At 34.5% G+C, this 16,455-nt stretch overlaps 1 pseudogene; it reads left to right on the forward strand.

The window, feature by feature from the left end:
• Positions 1-1,234: 1,234 nt before the first annotated feature.
• The window catches only part of LOC139863290 (uncharacterized), a 158,922-nt pseudogene continuing 143,701 nt past the window's right edge, over positions 1,235-16,455 (forward strand).

Raw genomic sequence — 16,455 nt, forward strand, 5'->3', positions numbered from 1 at the left:
TATGTTGATTAGGTGTGAAGAATCAAATCTTGTACTAAACTGGGAAAAATGTCATTTTATGGTAAAAGAGGGAATTGTATTGGGTCATAAAATTTCTTGTGCAGGTCTTGAGGTGGATCGGGCTAAAGTGGAAGTAATAGCCAAATTACCACCACCAACGAATGTGAAAGGTGTTAGAAGTTTTCTGGGGCACGCCGGTTTTTACCGGCGGTTCATTAAAGATTTTTCCAAAATTGCAACTCCCATGAACAAACTTCTTGAGAAGGACGCTCCATTTGTCTTTACGGACGAGTGTCTTACCGCCTTTAATCTTCTTAAAGCAAAGCTCACGCAGTCACCGATTCTCATATCGTCGAATTGGTCAATACCATTCGAACTTATGTGTGACGCCAGTGACTTTGCTATTGGTGCCGTCTTGGGGCAAAGAATAGAAAAACATTTCAAGCCCATTTACTATGCTAGTAAGACACTACAAGGAGCCCAACTTAATTACACTACCACCGAGAAGGAACTCCTTGCAATCGTCTTTTCGTTTGACAAATTCCGATCCTATTTAGTGCTAGCAAAGACGGTTGTCTACACAGACCACTCGGCATTAAAGTACTTGCTTTCTAAGCAAGATGCTAAACCCCGTTTAATACGTTGGGTCTTGCTTTTGCAAGAATTCGACATCGATATAAAAGATAAAAAGGGTGCCGAAAACCTAGCTGCCGATCACCTTTCTCGACTTGAGAACCCGAATCTTGGGGTTCTACATGAGACCGTTATCCAAGATAATTTTCCTGATGAAAATCTCATGAGAGTTGAGAAAATTAATGATCCATGGTTTGTAGACATTGCCAACTATCTTGCGGGTGGATTCCTAGAAACCGGTATGTCACACCAGAAAAGAAAGAAATTCTTTAGTGACTTAAAATACTATTTTTGGGAACACCCATATCTCTTTAAACAGTGTCCCGATGGGATAATCCGTCGGTGTGTTTCAGGAAAAGAATGCACCGAAATTCTACTTGACTGTCACCTTGGTCCAACAGGTGGGCACTTTGGTCCCCAAATCACGGGGAAGAAAGTTTACGAGGCCGGTTTCTATTGGCCTACAATATTCAAAGATGCCTACGCTGTCTGTAAAGCTTGTGACGCGTGCCAACGGACCGGTCAAATAACTAAACGGGATGAAATGCCTCAACAAAGCATCCAAGTATGCGAGGTGTTCGATGTTTGGGGAATTGACTTTATGGGCCCCTTTCCAAAATCTCACTCTTACCTCTACATACTTGTCGCCATAGATTATGTTTCTAAATGGGCGGAGGCAAAGCCTCTACCAACAAATGATGGCCGAGTAGTGGTAAATTTTTTGATGGAGCTTTTCTCTAGGTTTGGCACGCCAAAAGCTCTTATAAGTGACCGGGGCACCCACTTTTGCAATAAGCAAATGGAAAAGGTGTTGAAAAGATATGGAGTAATCCATAAAATTTCGACATCCTATCATCCCCAGACGAGTGGGCAAGTAGAAAACACCAACCGGTCATTAAAACGCATACTAGAAAAGACCGTTGGTGCTAATCCAAAAGAGTGGTCAAACAAGTTATATGATGCATTGTGGGCATTTCGCACGGCCTACAAAACACCGATTGGAACAACTCCTTTCCGTATGGTATACGGAAAAGCATGCCATCTCCCGTTGGAGATTGAACATAAAGCACATTGGGCGCTAAGGGCATGCAATTTGGATTACCAAGAAGCGGGTCGGTTACGTTTGACCCAACTAAATGAATTAGACGAGTTGAGGCTTGAAGCCTATGACAACTCTCTAATTTACAAGGAAAAAACTAAACAATGGCACGACAAGAGATTGAAACATCCAAAAGAATTCATGGAAGGAGATCGTGTCCTTGTTTACAACTCCCGTTTCAAGTTATCACCCGGAAAGCTTAAGTCCCGATGGACGGGACCATTTGTGGTGAGAAGGGTGTACCCTTACGGAACGATTGAAATGGTAAACTGGAAAGGTGATATTTTTAAAGTGAATGGCCACCGGGTCAAACACTACGTTGATGGTCCCCTGGAAATTGAGGATAAGGTTAGCCTCAACTTCAAGAAAAACGCCTAAATCAAAACGGGGACGAGTTTGGTGAACGACTCGTAAAAAAAAATGGTTCACATTTGTAATTAGGTTTGTATTGTGTGCGCGATAAATTTTAGTTTGGTACAAAATGATTAACGTATGACCTCGAAACGCGAACGACTCGAGAAATCAGATCAGTGAGTTTTAGTGTTACGGGACGCCGTCCCATTTAGATAGACGCCGTCCCACTTTTAAGATCAAGACGCCGTCTTAATTAGCTCGACGCCGTCCCAAAGTACTAACCGAGACGCCGTCATCCATTCCGAGACGACGTCCCGACCCCCTGAGTCAGAAAAAAAATACGTTTTAACACTTATCCCACTCATTTTTCATCCACAAAACACACTCTTCTCTATTTCTCTCTGCCCTAACCCGAACCACTCTCCAAAAACCCTAATTTCTACTTCAAATTCGCGATTTCCTCTTCAAATTCAAGCTTTAAATCATGAACTTTTGGGTATGAATACTCCATTTCTTCACTTTTCTTTATCAATTACTTGAATTATATGTTTATATCTATAAATTGGTTAAGGATAAGTGTGGGGTGTTTGATTTGCATGATTATTATTAAGATTAACATGCCTTAGATGTTTTAATTGCCCTTAATGTGTTTATTTTGCAAAGATTACATGCTTTTAAGGGTTTTGTTCATGATTCTAGGGTTTGTAGAAAATAAATCCGAATTTAGGGTGCTTAACTTATGAAGTTGAGTTTATGTATGATGTTTATGATTCTTGTGAAGTATATGATTGTGTTGGTGATGTTGATGTCAACTTGGCCGGGTCGTTTTTGAATATTAGTAAATTTCTAAGCATATGATGAATTATAATGAATTTATGAAATGTGTATGCTTGTTTTTCATTTGTAAGGTCATGTTGAATCAAATAAGGGAATGGAATGCCATAATGTATGATGTTATAAGGTCATTTGAGCTAAAAGTTGTGAAAATTGTATTATGATTTGTGATGAATATGATTAGAATGCAAAGTTAAATGTTATGACCTATGACACAACATACTTGAATCCTTTAAGTCCTAAGTTTGTGCTACTTTGTTAAGTTGTGATTTTCGTTTTTAAAAGTGTGTTAATGAATTCAAGTTGACTTTGGTTGACTCTGGTATAAACTTGTGAACATGCACTTTTGTTTAAATGAATCATAATAACTTTTTGAACTAGAAATGGAATGATTAAGTTCTCCTGCTACTCGATTTTGTTTTTAGCTAACATTAACACAACGGTTTCCATGTTCTTTTGGTTTGGTGTATAATGTTTTGCAGGGACAACCAAGCAGAGGAGGACCGGCAAAAAGAGGAAGGACAGCAGGTTTGGCTCCTCCACGACAACCACCACCACAACAACAACAACATCATTCATCATCGTCTTCCGGAGAAGAAGAGGAGGAGGATCTAAATGATCCTCGAGTTTGGTTAACACGGGTTCAGAACGAAGAAGACTACACCGAAACGTTTGAGAGAATAAACCGCAGGCCGATTAATGCCACTTGGTATTTTTTCTGGGGGCCATTGGAAGAAGCGGGCATGCGCCGACATGTTACTAATTTACTAGCCATCCCGTATAATAGAGTAGTCGCCCACGCTTGGGAACATGTTTTTAGCATCAATGAACCAATCTATCCGGTGCTGCTTAAAGAATTTTACTCTACCATGCGGTTTAACAATGTCAGCGATTATTTATCGAATGAGTTTCTACAGTTTCGTCTCGGGGGCCAAGATAGGGGTATAAGCAGTTTACAGCTTTGTAGAGTTCTGGGAATTTTTGAGGAACTCACCGATAATCAGTTAGGTGAATATTTGCGGGCTTCTGATTACGTTGGCCGGCATGTTTTTGATGACACCTCTTATTGGCGCAGAATTTGTAAGCCAAATATTGCGCCTGCACATTTTAGATCAAGCAAGCACAGGTACAACGAAATCGCAGCCCGGGATGATAGGCTGCTTCATCGACTCATCGCATGCACGTTTAATGCGAGGATTGAGGGTAATGAGAAGGTGAAAACATTAGATTTGTGGATTATGGATCAAATCAAGCGGGGTTCCTATACCGACATTCCTGGGCTAATCGGTACTTATTTTAACATTGATTTCAGTAGACACGGCTACAGAAGCCACTTCTGGGAGGCCACTACATCACCCGAATTGCCCGACATTTTAACATTGATTTCAGTAGATTACAGGAGTACACGAGCGTAATGAAACCATTAAAAAAGGTTTTTTATATTAATGCTGAAATCATTATGAAAGATAGAAATGGGCATTTGGTGCCTTTTGTGGCAGTTGGTGCAGGTGACGCAAGTGGCAGTGGTGTTCAGCAAGAGCAGCGGCAGGAAGAGGAGGCAGAAATGGAGGCACAGACTAATGTGGGTGAACAGGTTCCGTGGCATCCGTCCCAATCAAGTTGGGACAGTTTGGTTGGTAGTGTTAATAACATGAGGTTGAGCCCGAACGAACAAAGGATGCACAACGATCGAATGTGGGATAGTCAGCAGCGAATGGAGCAACAACAGATTGCTCAAGTGCACGATCAGGGATGGATGAGTTATGGTATTGATTGGAATAACCATAACTCAGAGTTGTTTTATTCCAACCCCGAGCAGTACTATGGGACGACACGTCTGACACCCCAATATTACACGGATCCTCAAAACCCACCTCCGCCTCACCCGATTTATGATAATACCGCTGCGTTGCAGGATGCTCGGAACAGATTTGAGCAGCAATATCCACAGGGACGCCCGTACAGAGATGGTTCGGGTAATTATTTTTGGCCGTTTGATAACTAGGCCTGCGTGCCTATTGGATCATTTTGTACCTTGTTTTTAGACTATTTTTTTTGTGTGATGTATTTTGATACAATTTCGGTTTGTAATAATATACTAATGTGTGGTTTGATAAACGGATGTGGTTGTAAAAACACCGTTATTTTTATATGCTTTGTGTGGTTTGTTTATTTGTGCAGCATGATTGAACTTCAAAGACTGGCATTAAGTTCAGCGACATTTGATATTATGATGTGTGTATGATGATAATCGCGGACTAGACGATGCTCTTATGCTGGCAGTAAGTTCAGCATCATCCGTCTACATGTTCCACGATTTACAGGTTCAAAATTGGAAATTTCTACAATCACCCTATCACTTTGCCCTCTAAATTTAATCCTTTTTCTGATTTCATGCAATGAGGGCCTTGCATGATCTCAAGTGTGGGGTGGGGAGTAGAAATTTATCGGGAACTCGTTTTACTAAAATTAAGGCGTTCAAGGCAACATAACTTGTAAAAGGTTAAATTTTATAAAATTGATTTTAAAATTTATCGACGGATTAAGATCAGGTTTAACAACCGAATTTCCGTTATAAATATAAATTTTTAAAAGATATTTTATAAACTTAATTGATTATAAGCTTATTTAAAAAATTTTAAAATTTTCAAGTAGCCTTAAAAACGATTAAAAGCCCAAAAACCACGTTATACACATTATGGTCTTAAAATCTAGAAAATAAATGTTGGTTTACATTTTAAATTATTAATAGTCTTTGAAGTTGCTCCATCATTTAATTATTTGAGTGAAAATCCTACTAGTTTAGTAAGCTAACTTGTAGGTCACTTGTACCAAAAACGAGTGTAAACCGTGAGAGAGCGGTGATTGTATAGCGTGGTCGGAAACCGGATCTCGCGCCAGAAAAAAAAAAAAACCCTAAGGGCGATCCTCATTGTTTCTCCTAACAAGGACAATGTTGCGTCCGACCACTTATATGACCATACAGGATGTATCCATTCCATCCTAAAGGGAGTCAAGTCTCCCGAACGACACACTTGCTGATTTATTTCAGAAGTTGTAGTCCAGACCAGTTGTAGGGTGACGAAAAATCCTGAAAAGTCATTGCTAAAATCGACTGGAAATCTACCAGGCCTCAACATCAAACAGGGAAACTGGTAGTCAAAGTTTATCTCAATGAGGGAGATTTGCTAGCCAAATGGGAAGCGCACCATGATACACAAATTGTCAGTGATTGATCAGATTCCCAGTGGATAACCTCCGGAAAGGTAATATATCAGCTTTTAAGCCTGATGAAGTTCAATCTTTATGATTGACTTAACGGATTAGATAATTACCTCATGATTGTCAATGATATCCGGACGTAATGTGTATCCTCCTAAGCACATTATTTTCTACCGACATCTCACGATGTTAGGTACCGTGGGAGGGATTGGCTTGACCAATAGCGGGAAACCCGCACTCATTTTTCAAAATTTAAAAATCCGACAAAATCGGAAAACGTGTCTAGTATTAAAAACTAGCATGATATTTTCAAAACCATAAAACGTTTTCATCAAGGTCCTGATTTCCCTAGGATCAAATTTTTCGGATACTTGGCTCAAATCTCCCAAAAATGTGTGTGTGTGTTTCCATTGTGTATAAAGCGTGCGTGTGATTTCAATAAAAGTGTACTATACTTAAAGTGTGTGTTTCCATTGTGTATATAGCGTGAGTGTGTTACTTAAAGCGTGTGTTTCATATAGTGTGTGTTGTGTTTTATATCAACATGTGTGTTTCGTGTGCTTCGAGTGATTCATGTAATGTATGTAATCTATATTGTGTGATTATGATTGATATTGTTCTACTTTGTAACGAAAGAATTGCTTGAGGACAAGCAAGGTTTAAGTGTGGGGTGTTTTGATATTGCTCAATTACATCATATATATCTATCGCAATATCGCTTAAAACGCTCTATAATCGAAGATAATGAAGGTGATCTACAAGTGATAAGCCAAGATGCGCGAATTTGTATCGGAAGAATGATTTGCAAAGAATTTCGATGATTTATGACATTGGTTGATCCCGATACGAGTTAGGGTCAAAATACCACTCTAAAATAATAAAACAAGGCTTCCGATATGATAGGTTTCGTCCAAATGAAATAATATTGAAAAGAAAACGAAAGAGTCAAAAATAGTACAGCAGGACGCCGTCCCACATAGCTAGACGCCGTCCTGCCCTTTGAAGAGGGACGCCGTCATGGTCATTCAAGACGCCGTCTTGATCTTTATACCGGGACGCCGTCCTGCCTTTTAGGACGACGTCCCGAAGTTGGTGTACCCGACTTTTTCTGCTTTTTACCTAATTTCTCCACTTTAAAACATCAGTTTTGGGACTGTTTCATCAGAATACGAACCAGAGAGTTTAGAGGCGATTTTCAGGAGCAAATTGGAGAACTCCAACCTCTTTGAAGAGGCTCAACATCAAGGCATCATCCATCAAAACCTTCTTCATCCAAGAACTCTTGTTCTTGTAGGTTATTTACTTGTTCTCAGCAATGATTTCAGTTAATAAATTGATTGTATTGTTGTCTGTTACCATGATTGTTGGCTAGTTTCTATAATGTTTGTCTAGATTAATAACCAAGGTATTGGATGTAATCTTATTGATTGAATGTATTATGCGTGATAGATTGAAGCTTGAATTAAGAACCATGCTTATTGTTGTTAAAATCATTTGTATCTAGTTAATTGATATGTTGTTGATAAAGAGAACTCTTGTTGATGTATCATATTGATTTACAATCAACTTGTCTTAGATTGATTGTTTGCTAAACCGGACCAAGGGGGTAAACTAGATTAAAATGGTTAAACAAAATAGGAATGAATTGTGTAGAGCGAACGCAAAGACAATTGTTATTCAAGTCTTTGATCTTGTTGATCAACTAATCACAAACGAAAAGGTCTAAGTAATAGGGAACCCTCGCTTAGTAATTCTAGTTTGAGTACTTGCTAAAGAGAACTCTTGGCGAGTCGATTTAGGTGATTAGCATGCTTATAGTTATTTGATTACAAATACAAGAACCATAGTGAAAAGGGAACCCTTGATCTTGTTATTGTATTTGCGTGTTTATCCGAGAGAACTCTTAGTGAACCTATTAGATAACTACACACATAATTATTCAATCAGGACTTAATATCTAAAAATACATCCAATACCGAGGGTAAAATATCTAGATAAACATTTCATCTCTTTGATTTAATTCAAAACTATCTTACTTGCTTTATTTGCATTTATTCTCATTTCATAAACTTAAAAGATAAAAATATTGTTTTTACATTTAACCTTCTTTGATTTGGCTAAATCGTTAAATAGCCACCAAAACATAAAACTTGTACTTTTAACTTTCATTCACTTAGTTAATCATAATATAGTTTCTAATTCTAGTTTGACTGATATAACTGTCCTTGGAACGATACACGGAACTAAACCAGTTACTATACTACTACACGATCGGGTACACTGCCCGTTAGTGTGTAGCAATCTCTAAAACCGGTATTTTCCATACGATAATTCATATACCACTTTTCGCACATCATCACTACATATATGATATATGATATATGATACTAGTGCAGAGACCCGTGGAATCACGGGATTTTAAAGAATTTTTTTTGAATGATACGTTATATAATTAACATGTAGATAAAATAACATAATTCATCAAGTTCTGCAAAATAGAAAACAACAATGTTTAATCGAATACTCAAAAGACATACAAAAAATTTACCAAAGAAAGATAATGAGAAAAAAGAACGTCTAATAAGAAACGAAACAACAGATTCATAACATATGGCTTCAATCTATACAATGTAGTTATTTTGCACAATAGTCTACTTATTACTTGTCCTTGATAAAACATACATTTCATAGAAATGGTATGTTTTAATCCTCCATAAAAAATGAAAGACTCAGCTTATAAACTGCACTGCTGAATAATCAATAACTTTATATTAATGGTAAAAATTAGATCAGAAGACCATAGTTAAGAAATTGTGATACCACCAACTATTTAATATCCTGATCGTGTTTATATTCTTCTTTAGTTATAGTGTACGGTCAACTTTATGGCATAGAAAAGGTGTACCAAAAATTTGACATAGAAATCATTTGTGGCACTTGTACAGTCAACTTTAAACTTATTCAGAAACAAATCAAATAGAAATTCTTGAATTTCCTTTTCTCACTAAAACTTGCATGAAAAAGTGTGTCAAACACATGGTTTGCATCAAAAAAGTGCTTATAATTTGTTTTAGTAACAAAACTTAACATTACTAATACCCTTCAGAACAGAAGATTACATAAGCATAAGTAGAGAATACATCAGAACGGAAGATTACATAAGCATAAGAAAGTTCTAATATTATATCTTTTTTTACCTATTTATTACGATAAATGACTGGTTCAATAAGCTTCAAGGGCCAAGTTTCATACACGATAAGAACACCATGTGAATTCTCAGAGGAATTTTCTATCATCTTCCTCATTGAAGCCATGTGTACTGAAACATGTTATTGGATATCTGTAAAATCACACATACAATTTTAAAGGAATAATGGGTTGGAATGAGAGGAATAGAAGATGAAATTGAAAAGCAACCTATATAAACACATTACTTTATGAAAAATTTCAGAATACGACGCAAAGGTACCTACAATTATATGATGCTAAACAAAGCTATATATACAATTGACATATAACTACTAAGCTTTTGTAAGAAAAAATCTTATTGAAACAGATTTAAAACATGTGTAAAACTCTTAACTAGTATTATTGACATTCATCTCATTAGCATTTTTATCACTCATTCAAATACCTAATACCCTTAGATGAAACCTTAGAAAGTTTGACCCATTTAGATGTAACAAATTAGACCCATGATATAAATCAATGGTTATCACAGATAAGCTAAATGGGTCAAATGTACCTGCTGGAAGTAACATCTTCAAATATATGGAGTAACATTAAACCTTGTTTCTTAGAATTTCACCAGGAATAACTCATTGTCGTATGTTTCATGAACTCGATCGAACACTTTCCTTCCTAAACCTTTCTTCTCGACTGAATGCCCATCTCCATTGAACAAAGAGACCTCATCATTATTAAAGTATATGAAAATATTTGAAAAGCTCAATTAATTTTTGCTAAGAGGAAAATTTACATGTTAAAAAGATAAGATAATTACCGTAACCACACATTACCGAAAGGTATTTTAAAGTGCACAACGGAGTCTGCTTCAAGCACTGGTTATACATGAACGTCGACCAAATTATTGCAGCCATCTGATATATTAGTTTCAGACTCATAATCACTTGTAATGTATGCATATGAGCTCCAACCATCAGAACTTTCCTCTTTGATGCTCGCGAGTTACTCACTTTCAGTTATAATACACACATCTGAGCTGCTATTGTCTGAACTTTCATCAACAACAGTTTTTTGGAGATTTGAAGCAACCTTCTTTGGCGCCATGTCTGAGTTTCTAGATGTTGCTGTCAAGAAATTTTCATATAAAATATATCAGAAATTTTGTTAGTTTTCAAACATATTTATAAAATTAAGTAGCAATGCATACAGGGTATAAAACATACAATTTAGAATACAAACATATGGTATTTAAAAAAAATTGAAATCTAAGAAAATTGGATCAAAATGGATCAAATGCAGCAAAGTAAGGTTAAATCTTTATAAAGATTCAAGTAAACCTTGTTACAATTTCAAATCATATTAGTATAATGATACACAAACTTAAACAGAAGAAGAACAAAATCCAACATACTAACCAAGTATTTGAAATGGATCAAATGCAGCACAGTAAGGTTAAAACTTTATAAAGATTCAAGTCAACCTTCACCCAATTCCTAAATCAGCAGTTATGTTTTGTTTCACAAATCCTAAATCAGCAGTTATGTTTCACAAAGGCACATGTAAAGAAACCAATTTTGTCAATTTTTCATGAAATATCAAAATAAAACGAACCTGAAGAAAATTAGGGCAACGACCGATTGGATGAAGGAAAGCTTCGATTGCTTCAAAAATATTGATAATTTTCTGAGGCAACAAAAACAAATATAAGCAAAACACTAACGATTAAGCAAAAAAAAAAAACGCTTATGAAAAAACTAACGCTTAAGCAAGAATTGAAAAACCCTAAATTGAATTTCAATTCCATGCTACAGAGTCGATATAGTTTTCAAGACATCTATAAGATTTGTGAAGGAGAAAATTGAATGAAGATACAGTTTTCTTAGAATTGGATATGTTCCAAACCCCAAGAGTTGAAATTCCCATTTCAAAACAGATAGAGGATGATCATGGTGAACTTTCATCAAACCCTAAAAATGGAAGAAAAATGTTAAAAAAATTGAAGAACCCTAAACAAAAGCATTTGATGTAAACTAAAAAATTGAAACATTATAAGCATTACCTGTTGAATTTGAAGAAAATATCGATATCGATTTACCTTGAATTTAAACTTTAAGTGTTGAAAGAGAAGATAGCAGCAGCGGCAGTGGTAAACGGTAGTGATAGCAGCAGCGGAGCGACGATGGTAGTAACAGCAACGGCAGCGGTGGTGGTGGTTGATGAATGATGAAGGATGAAGAATGAAGGATGAAGATGATGGTTGATGAAGGATGAAGATGGTGGTGGTGGTTTTTTTGATGTGGGAGATTTTTAGGAAGAAAAACGATTTCGAAAGTATATGGGAGAAGAAAGAAGCTTTTTTACTCATAGCACGCGAACAGTTTTTGTCAGGCACGCGTGGAATAAATAAATATTACACCGTTTTTTTTAAGTTCCTTTTTTTCAAATAAATAATTAAAAAGTTTATCTAATGGATGATGTAAGCAAGGTGTTTTAGATTAGTGACATGTGTCCCCTTATATTTTTTAAGCTAAGGTAAATATTATGCAATGATGTCATGTAACTACCATTTTCATAGCATGTAATAGATGATATATGATATATGATGTAGGGTTATTATCTGCTTCTAATTTCTAAGATAATTTAATTTAATTAACTAATTCACATTAATATTAAATGTGTGAAATGTAAAGCATAATTTAAATCATATTATATCAATTAGGATGTAGCGATAATTGTAAAAATAAAAAATAATATTGTCACGACGCAATGAATTTAAATGTTAAAAGGGAAAAAAATAAAAAGTTAAGGACTTAGATTTTCATTTCAAATTAGAAATGTTCAGTATTTGACTTGAAACGTTTAACACAACTACCAAATTGAATCCAAATCAATTAAAATAAAACTTGGAAAATGTTTTCGGATCAATAAAACTAAAACCAAATTCAATATATGATTTCGGTACGGATTTAAATTTTATGAATTCGATTAAACCAAAAACTCAATCTCAAAATCAATTCAACTTAATTATATTTTTTTATAAACATATTAATATATGTGTGATTTTTCGAATTTGATTGAAAAAATTTGAATAGTTTAGTGTTTTGAAAACCTAAAAAATTTAGCAATTATTTAATTGTGACATACATATATTTTGTTCAAACTTTAACTGAAACTGAATCGAAACGACGAAATCTAATATAAATTTGGTTTGGTTTCGGTTTAGTTTGGACATTTGATTTTGATTTTGGTATCAGAAGTTCAAAACCGAACAAACCGAATCAATTATATCAAACAATCCGGAAACTGGACCAATAAATCACTCACTTATATTCTCAAAATTTTGATTTTTACACGAAAAGAAACTATTACTTAGGCTAAACTCTGTATGTCATATCCAGTTTAGATAATTGGGCCAGGCCCATTGTACCCACACTACTACGAGTATTATATATGTGAAAAAAATGTAAAAAAGGAAACTCAAATTCTTAAAGCACTTTGTTCACGTAGATGATGACACAAACAATTCAATGTCTGATTAGTGATGTATAACAAAAAATAATAACGTTTTTTATCCTATTCTATTTCTATCCTAATTTATATTTGTAGTAAATAAGTATGATTAATACAGAGTACCATATCGGTTGGATCGGTTTGAAGGTTTCTTCCCGGGCAGTGATGAAGGCAAGGTTATTATCGCTACATCGGCATAGTCGAAACGGGAGATGATCATAATGGGTGATTTAGTCCCCCTCGGGTGATTCCAATCGTTGTCCAAAAAAAAAATTACATAGTACCATAGGCGAATTTAGAGACCTGCAACACGTGTGCTTGCACATGGCCTATAATCAGTGGCGGAAGCACATGGGGACAAGCTGGGGCAGTGGCGTCCAGTGGATTTGCAATTTTTAATGTAAAAATTTTGGGTTTTTCAATTTTGCCCCAGTAAAAAAATTTTTTTACCCTAAATCCTCCATATTTTGCCCCAAAACCTTCAAATTTGACCAAAAAACCTCCATATTTTGCCCTAAAACCTTCATATTTTACTCAAAAATCTCTATATTTTTCCAAAACTTTCATATTTTGCCCAAAAACTTCCATATTTTGTTCAAAAACTTCCATATTGTGCTCAAAAACCTCCATAGTTTACCCAAAAAAATTGCTACATTTTTTTTTAAAAAGTTTCTCCCCGGGTAAAAAGAAATTCTATTTTCGCCACTGCCTATAATCCAAAGAGGTCTATAATTCAAATATTGAGCCACGATTTGTCTAAACTATGAACCATCAACGTATAGTTTTCTGTAGTTCGGTGACTATCGGTGTGACGACCCGGAAAATTTTGACTAATTTTAAATCAAACTCTCGATACGATTTAATATTTTTGACACGATAAGCCAAGTCTGTTAAGTTGAGTCTCAAAATTTTTGAACTGTTTTCATATATTCAATTGACCTTAGACTGTTTTCGATGATTCACGAACAACTAATTGTAAATAGATATATATATATATATATATATATATATATATATATATATATATATATATATATATATATATATATATACATATATATATATATATATATATAATTTTCATTACATCGCATATTATTTTACATATTTATTTCCAATAATTAAATCATAAATTATTTCAAATAATATTTCAAATTATTATTATATATATATATATATATATACTACTCGTAAATATATAAATCTATTTGTTTAAAAATATATAATATATTTATTTTAGTAGTTAAATTGCCTATTTAAAACTGTTTTTATATACAAATAGAATATATTAAAAATAAATAATTTCGAGCTTAAATAGTAAACAATTGTAATACTCGGTTGGCATTTCGTTAGTGTTCAAATAGATCTAATACGCAATTATGAAGATTTAAAATAAAAGTTAGTCCATAAATAGTTTACAGAGATTATAGGTTTGATAGAAATATTTTTATCCTTTTAGTTTAAATTTTAGTACTCCGTACATATTAATTGGAACAAAAAACAAATAATTAACGAACTTTTTTGATCAGGTTTCAAACAGTTAATGATTGAAATAATTAAATATATTTAAGCTAAAAATTTGGGATTTTTAGGAACACTTTTATGTATTAACTGTTTAGCAATGAACACGATAGTACTCCGTGGAAAACTGTCGATAGAAACAATCCAAATTTTTCGATGGCTATACTATTTAATCACGTTTGATTATTATTTAATTATTATTAATATTATATTATTACTTTTGATTGTTAATTATATCCGTGAGTGAGAATTGTTAATCAGTGAGAATTATATCCATGCTCATTCATTGTAATTGTTCTTTTATCTCCACCACTATCTATATTCTATATATAAACATATACTTCTACATATAAGGATACACCCGATACATCAAGAACAACCACCATCCTCCGTTCAAGCACCGTGAAACCCGCCACTTTCACCTTCTTCGCCATAACAACTATGAACACCCATTTCCTATTTATGTTTCGATTTAACAAGCAAAGATGATGGACAGTGTGATGACAATAAACGTTGAAGAACTATTGTTGCTGTCATTCGCTATACTTCTGTTCTTGTTCGAGAACAACCACAAGCTGCAAATCACCACCCAAGATCACCCATTTAAACATCACAAAGCACCATCTTTACCTTCGGTTACCTTCTGTTACGTTCGACCAAACAACCAAACATCACAAACCTGTTTCTACGTCCATTCTTTCTGTTTCTTTCTATTTCGAACACCATCACAAAACCTCCACCACTACACCATCACCACCTCACAACCATCTTCTTTCTCATACCATTCACCACCACCGAAACCCTAAAACCACCATCTATCTATTCTATATATATATATATATATATATATATATATATATATATATATATACACACACACACACACATATACGCTGATAATGCTAAAAACGAACACATATTTCATAGCATTATCCTTCAAGAAAGACAAGCTTTTAGTTACAATTGTTCTAATTTCAAGTAATTATCGTTTAAATAATAAAAGGTGAAGACAAAAGACAGATTCAACGATTTGAAGACGCAAACGACCAAAAAGCTAAAAAGTACAAAGTACAATCCAAGTGGTTCAAATTATTGATGAGAAACGTCTCAAAATTACAAGAGTATAAGCCGCAAAACGCAAAGTACAAGATATTAAATCGTACGAAAGGACGTTCGAAAATCCGAAACCGAGACATGAACCAACTATCAACGCGCGACGCAACGGGCCTAAAATTACAAGTCAACATTGCACAAGAATATAATATATATATATATATATATATATATATATATATATATATATATATATATATATATATATATATATATAATTATCTAAAATTATATTATATATATTATATATATTAAATAATCGCAGCAGCCCACGTATTAAGCAAGTTTGGGAGCTGGACAGCCTGTCCATGCGATCGCATGGAGAATGCAAAGGAAAGCCATGAGATCGCATGGCTGTAACAGTGAGGCCAGGTGCTATAAAAAGGCAGTTCGCTCGACGTTTTATGGACACCTTCATCAACTCTCTGCTCTCTCTCTCAAATATATTTATATTTATATTTTAATTATAATTATAATTTTAATATTAATTTAATAATAATAAGGTTATAGTGGCGAATGTTTTAAGTATGTAAGTCGAAATTCTGTCCGTGTAACGCTACGCTATTAATAATCATTGTAAGTTATGTTCAACCTTTTTAAATTACTGTCTCGTAGCTAAGTTATTATTATGCTTATTCAAGCCGAAGTGATCGTGATGTTGGACTAAATATTAAGATTGGGTTATTGGGTTTTGGACCATAATTGGGGTTTGGAAAAAAGAACGACACTTGTGGAAATTGGACTATGGGCTATTAATGGGCTTTATATTTGTTTAACTGAATGATAGTTCATTAATTTAATATAGAGATTTACAATTTGACGTATCTATAAATAACCACATACACTCGATTGGACACGATGGGCGGGATATTTCTAAATACTAATAATCGTTCATTTAACCGGACACGGGAATGGATTAATAGTCAATGGACTCATTAAAACAGGGGTGGATTACATGCAAGGACACTTGGTGTAATTGTTAA

The sequence above is a fragment of the Rutidosis leptorrhynchoides genome, chromosome 8 (genome assembly GCF_046630445.1).
Source record: "Rutidosis leptorrhynchoides isolate AG116_Rl617_1_P2 chromosome 8, CSIRO_AGI_Rlap_v1, whole genome shotgun sequence".
NCBI classification, from domain to species: domain Eukaryota; kingdom Viridiplantae; phylum Streptophyta; class Magnoliopsida; order Asterales; family Asteraceae; genus Rutidosis; species Rutidosis leptorrhynchoides.